This window comes from Dasypus novemcinctus, chromosome 30 (genome assembly GCF_030445035.2).
Source record: "Dasypus novemcinctus isolate mDasNov1 chromosome 30, mDasNov1.1.hap2, whole genome shotgun sequence".
Taxonomy (NCBI): domain Eukaryota; kingdom Metazoa; phylum Chordata; class Mammalia; order Cingulata; family Dasypodidae; genus Dasypus; species Dasypus novemcinctus.
The window spans coordinates 20,391,990-20,401,664 of NC_080702.1; positions in this window are offsets into that span (position 1 = coordinate 20,391,990).

Genomic DNA, 9,675 nt, shown 5'->3' on the forward strand with positions numbered 1-9,675 from the left:
TGCTGAAACTATTCCAAAAAATCAAAACAGATGGAACATTGCCGAACTCCTTCTATGACGCCAAATTACCCTACTACCAACGCCAAACAAATACACCACAGAAAAGGAAAATTACAGACCAATTTCTCTAAGGAACCTACATGCAAAAATACTTAACAAAATATTTGCTAATCGTATTCAACAACACATTAAATGAATTATACACCACGACCAAGTGGGATTTATTCCAGGTATGCAAGGATGGTTCAACCTAAGAAAATCAGTCAACATAATACACCATATAAACAGATTGAAGGAAAAAAATCACGGAGATTATATCTATAGATACAGAAAAAGCATTTGACAAAATACAGCACCCTTTCTTGATAAATACACTCCAAAAGATTGGAATACAAGGAAAATTTTTGAACATGATAAAGAGTATATACGAAAAACCTACAACCAACATTGTTTGCAATGGAGAAATCCTAAAATCCTTCCCTCTAAACTCAGGAACAAGACAAGGATGCCCATTGTCTTCGCTCCTATTTAACATTGTATTAGAAGTACTTGCTCGAGCACTGAGGCAAGAACCAGATATAAAAGTCATTCAAATTGGAAAGGAAGTAGTCAAAATGTCATTATTTGCAGATGACATGATCCTATACATAGAAAACCCTGAGAGATCTACAACAAAGCTTCTAGAACTCATAAATGAGTTTAGTAAACTCGCAGGTTATAAGATAAATGCGCAAAATTCAGTAGCATTTCTGTACAACAATAATGAGCAAGATCAGGAGGAAATCAAGAAACAAATACCATTCACAATAGTAAATAAAAAAATCAGATACTTAGGAATAAATTTAACTAAAGAGGTAAAAAACTTATATTCCGAGAACTATACAAGACTGTTCAAGGAAACTAAAGAAGACCTAAATAAATGGAAGAATATTCCTTGTTCATGGATAGGAAGACTGAATATTATCAAGATGTCTATCCTACCAAAACTGATCTACACATTCAATGCAATCCCAATAAAAATCAACACAGCCTTCTTTAAGGAACTAGAAAAATTAACTATGAAATTTATTTGGAAAGGAAAGAGACCCCGAATAGCCAAAGACATACTGAAAAAGAAAAACGAAATTGGAGGAATCACACTACCTGACTTCAAAACATACTAGAAAGCTACGGTGGTAAAAACAGCATGGTATTGGCATAAGGAGAGACACACAGACCAATGGAATCGAATTGAAAGCTCTGATATAGAACCTCACATATACTGCCACATAATATTTGATAAAGCCACCAAACCCTCTCAACTGGGAGAGAGTGGCCTATTCAACAAATGGTGTCTGGAGAACTGGATAGCCATATGTAGAAGAATGAAACTAGATTACCATCTCACACTTTATACAAAGATCAACTCAAGATGGATCAAAGATCTAAATATAAGAGCCAAGACCATAAAAACCTTGGAAAGCAGTGTAGGGAAACATCTACAGGACCTTGTAATAGGAAATGGATTCATGATATTAACACCAAAAGCACGAGCAGCAAAAGAACTAATAGATAAATGGGACTTCCTCAAAATTAAAGCCTTCTGCCCCTCAAAGGAGTTTGTCAAGAAAATAAAAAGGGAGCCGACACAGTGGGAGAAAATATTTGGCAACCATATATCTGATAAGAAATTTATGACTTGCATATATAAAGAACTCCTATATCTTGAAAATAAAAAGATAAACAACCCATTTAAAAAAGGGAAAAAGATTTAAACAGACACTTCTCCAAAGAAGAAATACAAATGGCTAAAAAGCACATGAAGAAATGCTCCAAATCTCTAGCTATCAGGGAAATGCAAATCAAAACTACAATGAGATATCATCTTACTTCCATAAGATTGGCAGCGATGAAAAAAACAGAAGAATAGAAATGCTGGAGAGGATGTGAAGAAAGGGGAACACTCATCCACTGCTGGTGGGAATGCAGAAGGATCCAACCGTTCTGGAGGACAGTTTGGCGGTTTCTCAAAAAGCTAACCATCGATTTGCCTTATGATCCAGCAATACCACTGCTGGGTATATACCCAGCAGAACTGAAAACTAGGACGCAAAGCGATATATGTACACCAATGTTCATTGCAGCATTGTTCACTATCGCCAAAAGGTGGAATCAACCCAAATGCCCATCAACAGATGAGTCGATCAATAAAATGTGTTATATACACACAATGGAATACTACACAGCTGTAAGAACAAATACACTACAAACACACGTGATAACATGGATGAATCTTGAGAACCTTACGTTGAGTCAAGCAACCCAGGCATTGAAGGACAAATACTACATGACCTCAATGATATGAAATAAACAAGTTGCCTCAGAGAGCTAGAGACTGAACGATAGGCTTAAGGAAATCGGGGGGTAGAGGGAGGATGTGAGCCGATGTCTGCAGGGGTGGAATTTATGATGAACTGGTGGTAAGTATGAACACAAAGAGATAAAATGGGGGCAAGGGGTTGCCTTTGGGTGGGGCTTTGCGGGTTTGAGGGGGGCTGGGGATGGGCGGATGGGTAATATTGCCCAAAAAGTGGGGGGAGGGAGGGGTAGCATATGAACACAGGAGAGTGTCAGGTGTTGGTTGAGAGTAAAATGCTGAGAAACTCGTATCAAAATATAATTAAGAGGGTTACCTGCTTAGGATGCTCGGAAGGGATGGTCTGATGCGGGACGGGCTCCTGGGGAATGTCTGAATGCTCATTTTGCCAGAGTGGGTGATACCATTGGGTAGATACCCAAGTAGTGAGAGTGGGGGTGGACCCACATCCTGGGGAGGACTAATGCCATCAAATAGGGGGAACTGTATCTCTCGAGAGAAAGGGTGGCTCCCAGGACATTGGGGCAGTTGAGCAAGTTAGGCCCTGAACACTGTTGCAAGTATCTCTGGACGTGGCTCCTCGGGAAACGGAGGTTGGCTGTCACTGTGGGCACCAAGGGGATGGGAAAATGGATGTTAAATGTGTGAAACCAAGGTAAATGTGGGGTAAGAGCGTTTAATGAGAGTACGTAAGAATGGATATAAAATATGTAATATTACATCATAAACATATAGGGGACGACAGAATGATAATGTAAACCATAATGTAAAACATAGGATAACTAAAAATGTTAGAAAACTGTGTGTCCTAAAGTATGCACCACAATGTTAGTACAGATGTCACCTCTTTTGAAAGCTACTGTCTCAGACTCTGTACATCACTTTAAAGAAATATGTTATGAATAGGTTGTAAGAGTATCGCTGTGGAAGGGAAAAGGTTTTGTGGTGGGTGTGTGGGAGTGCTGTATATTGTATACATGAATTGCTGTGGTCTAGGGCTCTTGTGAAGAGAAGTTCAATAATTAGGGGAAGAAAAAAAAGGAAAAGAAAAAGATAGGATGTAGAATTTTCCCAAGTCAACACGTATTCTATATCTAACCTTTAAACCCATCACTATATCCCATTTTGCTAGTAAGAGATCCTCACAATATATTGGGGCTTCAATATTCAGGAAGTTCTGGATCCCAGAGTGGTCCAACAATGGCAGCGGAGGAATACTGGTATAGGATACTATTGACGGGATATATGGCTGACAGGGAGCTATACAGGGCATATGTCCAGGGTGCATGGTAATGTTTGGATATACTCATAGGGGCAACAATTAAAAACTACATCTGGGTGGGTACTGGGTCCCTGGCCGGGGGTGCTGTGCCATGGTCCATAGGGGAGCAGCGGCAGTCCCCCAAGTGCAGCGGTAAGGACCGAGAAGGAATGAGGGTCCAACAGTGAGCCCCTGATACTAATGACTATGCTTATGAGCCTATACACCTGAAATAAGAACAAGGCCTAGAGCAACACTGTGCCTGGGAATTTCCTCCTGACAGCCTTCATGTTACTTAAAAGTGGCCAGTTTCGAAGCCTAACTCAGCATCTAAATGCAATGCCTTCCCCCCAGTGTGGGACATGACACCCGGGGACGAGCCTCCCTGGCACCGAGGGATCACTATCAACTAACAACTGATAATGCAGCTGGAAAATCACCTTGAATTGAAGGTTCGATGCGGATCAGTAGAATATCCCTGTCTACATAGAATAATATGACTTTAAAATGCTGTTTGACCTAATGTAAGGGGGAAATAGAAAGGAGAAATGAGTTTATACGGCTATGAGTCTCTAAAAAAAAAAAGTCTGGAGGCTGTCAGAAGGATTGCCCTTATGCACAACTGAGCAGAGTCTAAGAGACAGATAAAGTAGATACAATCCCCAGGTATTGGTTCGTTTGAGGGCTAAAGGGACCTACGGGTTGTATGGTCATGGCAGATGGGGTTCACTGCCATGTCAGATGGCCCTTCTTTGGAGCTGGTGTTTCTGCTCCAGAGGGGATCTCTTTTCATAAGATTATCATGCTACTTTACTGGAATTGTAGTTGGTATTGGGCTTTAAGATATATTTAGGGGATTGAATCTTTTTACTGACAATATGATAGCCAGGCCCTGAGCCTCAACAGACTCCAGCTCCTACAATCTTATTTATTGGACTCATCTCACTCAGCTAAGATGGATTTGAAGAAGGTCAACCACCACACCATGGAGCCTAGAGTGCCTACAACTGAAAGCAGGGGGATTGCATCCAGTAACCATGTGGAATCTGAGCCTCCTCTTGACATAGAGGTGCAATGGACACAACCAATCCAAGGTCCACAGAGAAAAGGTGGCATTGGAGTGGGAAAAGTTGACATGGTGGCTGATGGGTATGGGGAATGTCAGGAAGAGATGAGATATGGAGGCGCCTTTGGGACTTGGAGTTGCACTGGATGGTGCTTCAGGGGCAATCACCGGACATTGTAAATCCTCCGAGGGCTTACTGGATGGAATGGGGGAGAGTGTGGGCCATGATGTGGAGAGTGTGGGCCATGATGTGGACCAATGACCATGAGGTGCAGAAATACCCAGAGATGTACTTACCAAATGCAATGGATGTGTCATGATGGGAGTGAGTGTTGCCGGGGGGGGCAGGGGTGCGGTGGGAGTGGTGGGGTTGAATGGGACCTCATATTTTTTTAATGTAATATTTTTACAAAATAAAAAAATTAAAAAAAGAAAGATTCATCCATGTTATCACGTGTTTGTAGTGTATTTGTTCTTGAAGCTGAGTAGTATTCCATTGTATGTATATACCACATTTTATTTATCCATTCTTCTGTGGATGGGCATTTCAATGGATTCCAACTTTTGGCGATAGTGAACAATGCTTCTATGAACATTGGTGTGCATATATCGGTTTGTGTCCTTGTTTTCCATTCTAATGGATATACCCGGCAGTGGAATAGCTGGGCCACATGGAAAATCTATGGTTAGTTTTTTGAGAAATTGCCAAACTGTCCTCCAGAATGGTTGGATCCTTCTGTATTCCCACCAGCAGTGGATGAGTGTTCCCGTTCCTCCACATCCTCACCAGCATTTGTAGTCTTGTGTTATTTTCACAGCTGCCAATCTTGTGGGTATAAGATGGTATCTCACTGTAGTTTTGATTTGCATTTCCCTGATAGCTAGAGATTTGGAGCACTATTTCATGTGCTTTTTAGCCATTTGTATTTCTTCTTTGGAGATGTGTCTGTTTAAATCTTTTTCCCATTTTTTAAGTGGGTTGTTTATCTTTTTATTTTCAAAATATAGGATTTCTTTAAATATATGCATGTTATAAGTCTCCTATCAGAAACATGGTTACCAAATATTTTCTCCCATTGTGTAGGCTCTCTTTTCACTTTCTTGACAAACTCCTTTGAAGTGCAGAAGGCTTTACTTTTGAGGAAGTCCCAGTTATCTATTTGTTCTTTTGCTGCTCGTGCTTTGGGTGTGAAGTTCATGAAGCCATTTCCTATTACAAGTTCTTGTATATGCTTCCCTACATGCTTTCCAAAGTTTTTATGGTCTTGGCTCTTATATTTAGGTCTTTGATCCATCTTGAGTTGATTTTTGTATAAGGTGTGAGATGGTAATGCTCTTTCATTCTTTTACATGTGGATATCCAGTTCTCCAGGCACCATTTTTTGAATAGGCCATTCTCTCCCATTTGCGAGGGTTTGGAAGCTTTATTGAATATTATATGAGTATATATATGAGAATCTATATCAGAACTTGCCCCAGCCCGCGGGACGGCAACGAGGGCTCGAAACCTGCCGAGAAAGAATGGTGGGACAAGAGACACGAAGAATGACAGCAAGACAGTGTTCTGATCAAGCTGCAAATTTTATTGAGGGGAACAAAGCATATATACTCTTGGGAAGGGGCGGAGCGGGGAGTGAGGAGGTGGAGGCTAGGGATTGGTTGTTGCTGTTGCCGGGGAGGGGGGCAGACTTTAGTTTCGCGCCTTGCACCTGCGTACTACCTTATCAGTCTGGGCAGTGGCGGGAAACGGAGAACAAAGGAGCAGGGAGGGAGAAGAACAAGGAAGTGACAGGGCAGATTTGAGTTCTGCCATAATGTGGGACCTGCCATGTTGTGGTGAACTAATTATAGTTTACTCAAATGAGAAAGTTGGCTTCTCTCTGGCAGCCGTGCTGCTGGCTCTTCTGAGTTCGGCGTGTACTTTATTTTGACTGCTCCCAACATCTCCCTTTTTCTTTTATCAGCACAGTATTTCTCATAGGCTAGCTGAGGGAAGTAGAGGCCTCATTTCCTTGATGTAGACGGCTCTGATTTTTTGGGAAGGGGTTGTGTAGCAAAGGCAGATGAGGGGAGGCTGTGCCTGTCTTAGGTCGGAACCATACCTGGTGAGCCGTTTCAGCTCACACACGCTGTAAGCCCCACTCATGCACGTGACCAGTCTTACCCATGAGAGCCGTCGATGATATCCATTGTGGGGAGGCATGGCGGCGAAAGGCCATGTCTCTGTTTGGGTTGGCTGTCAGGTTGGCTCAGTTGCCAGTCATTGGGTAGCCAGCCTAGCTCTCTGAGCAGTTAGGTTGCTATCAACGTGCTCCGCCTGTCTCTGCAGGCTGACTGCGGTCGCAGCACCTTGCTTAGTGGCCTTTGCAGACAGAGCGTACCCCTGTGATGGTGAGGCATACTTCTCAGAGATCAGTTAGGTTGTGCTTACCTCTGTCTCCTGCAGTGCTGTGCCTTGCACTCAGCAGCTTATTGGTGGGGAGAGTTCATCCAGGAGGGGAGACAGTCTGCATGGTCCATGGACACGCCTTGGTCAGCGAGGTGGAGCCGGTGGTAATGCACCTGAATAGGCTTACCGAGAGCGGAGTCAATTTGGTCCTTAACTAACTGAATGATTCTTTTTATGGCCCAAGGCCTGAAAGGTATTACAAGGAGTATGGTTAGTAATGGGCTTAGTATGGGGAGCAGATATGGTAGTATTCCTTGGAGTCCATTCCATATGGGGTGGTTGGCTAAATCTCTCCTTCTTTTTTCTAGATCTTCCTGAAGCCTTTTAACTTTATTTCGAACAATGCCAGACTTGTTGGCATAAAAGCAGCACTGTTCCTGCAGAGCTAGACATATTCTTCCACGTTCTGCTGTAAGCAGCTTTAACCCTCTTCTGTTCTGTAACACTACCTCAGCTAGAGAGTCTATTTGATATTGAATATCTTGTATAGTGCTCGACAAAGCCTGGATATTATCAATTAATTGCTTAGATAATTTTGTATATTGGGTAAGAGCGAGTCCTAACCTGTAGCTGAGCGAGAGGGTTTTGTCCTCGCTCAGGCCCAAGAGTCGGGGGGGGCTTGCTCCTGCCGAACCACCGGCGGGGGGTGCCCCAAGAGGGAGCACCGGTTCTCCAGGCGTGGGGGACGCGCGGTTGGGGAAAAACCACGGAGACCGCTTGAGCGCAAGAACAGGTCTGCTTTATTGCGGAAGTACACTTAGTTATATAGGCAGGGAAGGGGGTGGAGTATGAAGGGGAGAGCAGGGCGGAGGGGTGGCTGCGGATTGGCTAAAGCTGGGGGGGCAGACCTCTGGTAATACGCCGTAAGCAGTTACTGGGGAAGAGGGCAGATTGTAGGTTGGTAATATGGGCGGGACTGGCGGGAAGGGTGACGGGGGGCTGGAAGGGGAGGAGGGGCGGAGAAAGGCAGCAACAATTGTTCCTTTTGTTTTAAAAAGAAATTGAAGCAACAAGTTTTGGTGCGCACAGTGGGTGTGAATGGCTCGGCGTGCACAGCAACAAAAGACAAGGATTAGGAGGAAGACTAGGAGGAAAAGGAGGTTATAGGGATGGGCACGGGGATAAGACGAGGGGTGGGGGGAGACCACGAGGACCGGCCGGTCATGAGCGGACAACATAGCATCTGGCCAGGACACATGTGCCCGTCATTAGGGTCGGCGCATGCCGGCACCTGGAGTGCGCCGAGCCTTGCCAGCGAAACGGGCTCGTGATGTCCCAGAACCCCCGCCCAAGGGGGAGGAATAGTTGGGGAGAAGTGAGGGGAGGAAGACAAGAAGCTATAGGCGTGCGGTCTGGAGTAGGTGGTGCGGGCGGAAGGGGCGAGGTGGACGGCTGGGGGGGGACTCAGCGGTGGCGAGGCGTTGGTAGTGGACTTGTACAAAGGAGCTGAACACTGCATTGGCTTGGTCTTTGGCAAGGTGGACTATCCTTCTAATGGCCCAGGGGCCCACAGTGAGGGCTAAAAGGATAATGATAAGGGGGCCTAGGAATGGGAGCAGGTACGGGAGAAGAGAGTGAAAGAGTGTAGAGGAGTAGCTCGCGTTGTCGCGTTCTCTTTGGCGTCGCTCCAGGCCTTCGCGGACTTTTTGTAGGCTATCTTCTGCGAGTCCGGTGGTATTGGCGTATACACAACATTCTTCTCCAAGGGCGGCGCAGAGCCCCCCTTCTTTGAGCAGGAGGAGGTCAAGGCCGCGACGGTTCTGGAGAACGACCTCAGAGAGAGAGTTAAGGGAGTTTTTTAGATGCTCAACAGCTTCTTGGAGATAGGTAATATCTTGATCGACCGCCTGCCGGAGGGAGGAGAGGGAGGCAGATTGCGTAGCAAGGGCGGCGATCCCTGTGCCTGCTCCAGCGAGACCTAAAAGGGTGGCGACGGTAAGGACAGCAGTAACAGGCTCCCTTTTTTGAAAGTGGGAAGAGAGGTGGCGGGTGTGAAGAGAGAGAAAGAATTCATCATCTCCATGGAAAAGGACTCGTGGGGCGAGGAAAATAAGCAGACAGGTTTCATTAGTGGCGTTGAGGGTGGCGACATTGAGACAGGGGGTTAATCCCGTGGAGGTATAAAGCCACTGGGAGGTGTTATGGGGGATTAAGAATTTGGCGGAAGCGCCGGGAGAGGAGTAGTTAGAGCAGGCGTGCATAAGGGGATGGGAACCTTGGCGGGAATGAACGCAGCGCCCTGTGGAGGAAACAGATTGGAAGGTTAGGGGAGAACCGCTCCAGGCGGCACTGCTGCACAGCGGCGCTAACTTGCCGGACGACTTCTCGAGCAGCAGGAGTGATGGTGATGCTGCGGGTGGCTGCAGTTGGTGGGCTGTCTTTGGTCTGCAAGAGCTCGAAGAGGGGCTGCATTTGCGCTGTTGTGATGGGAAGCGCCGAGCGAAGCCAATTGATTTGCCCGCAAAGTTGCTGGAGCTCGGTTAGCGTCATCTGATCGGAAAGGTGGATTTTTGGGCTTGCGGGTTGGATGAACCGATGAAAAT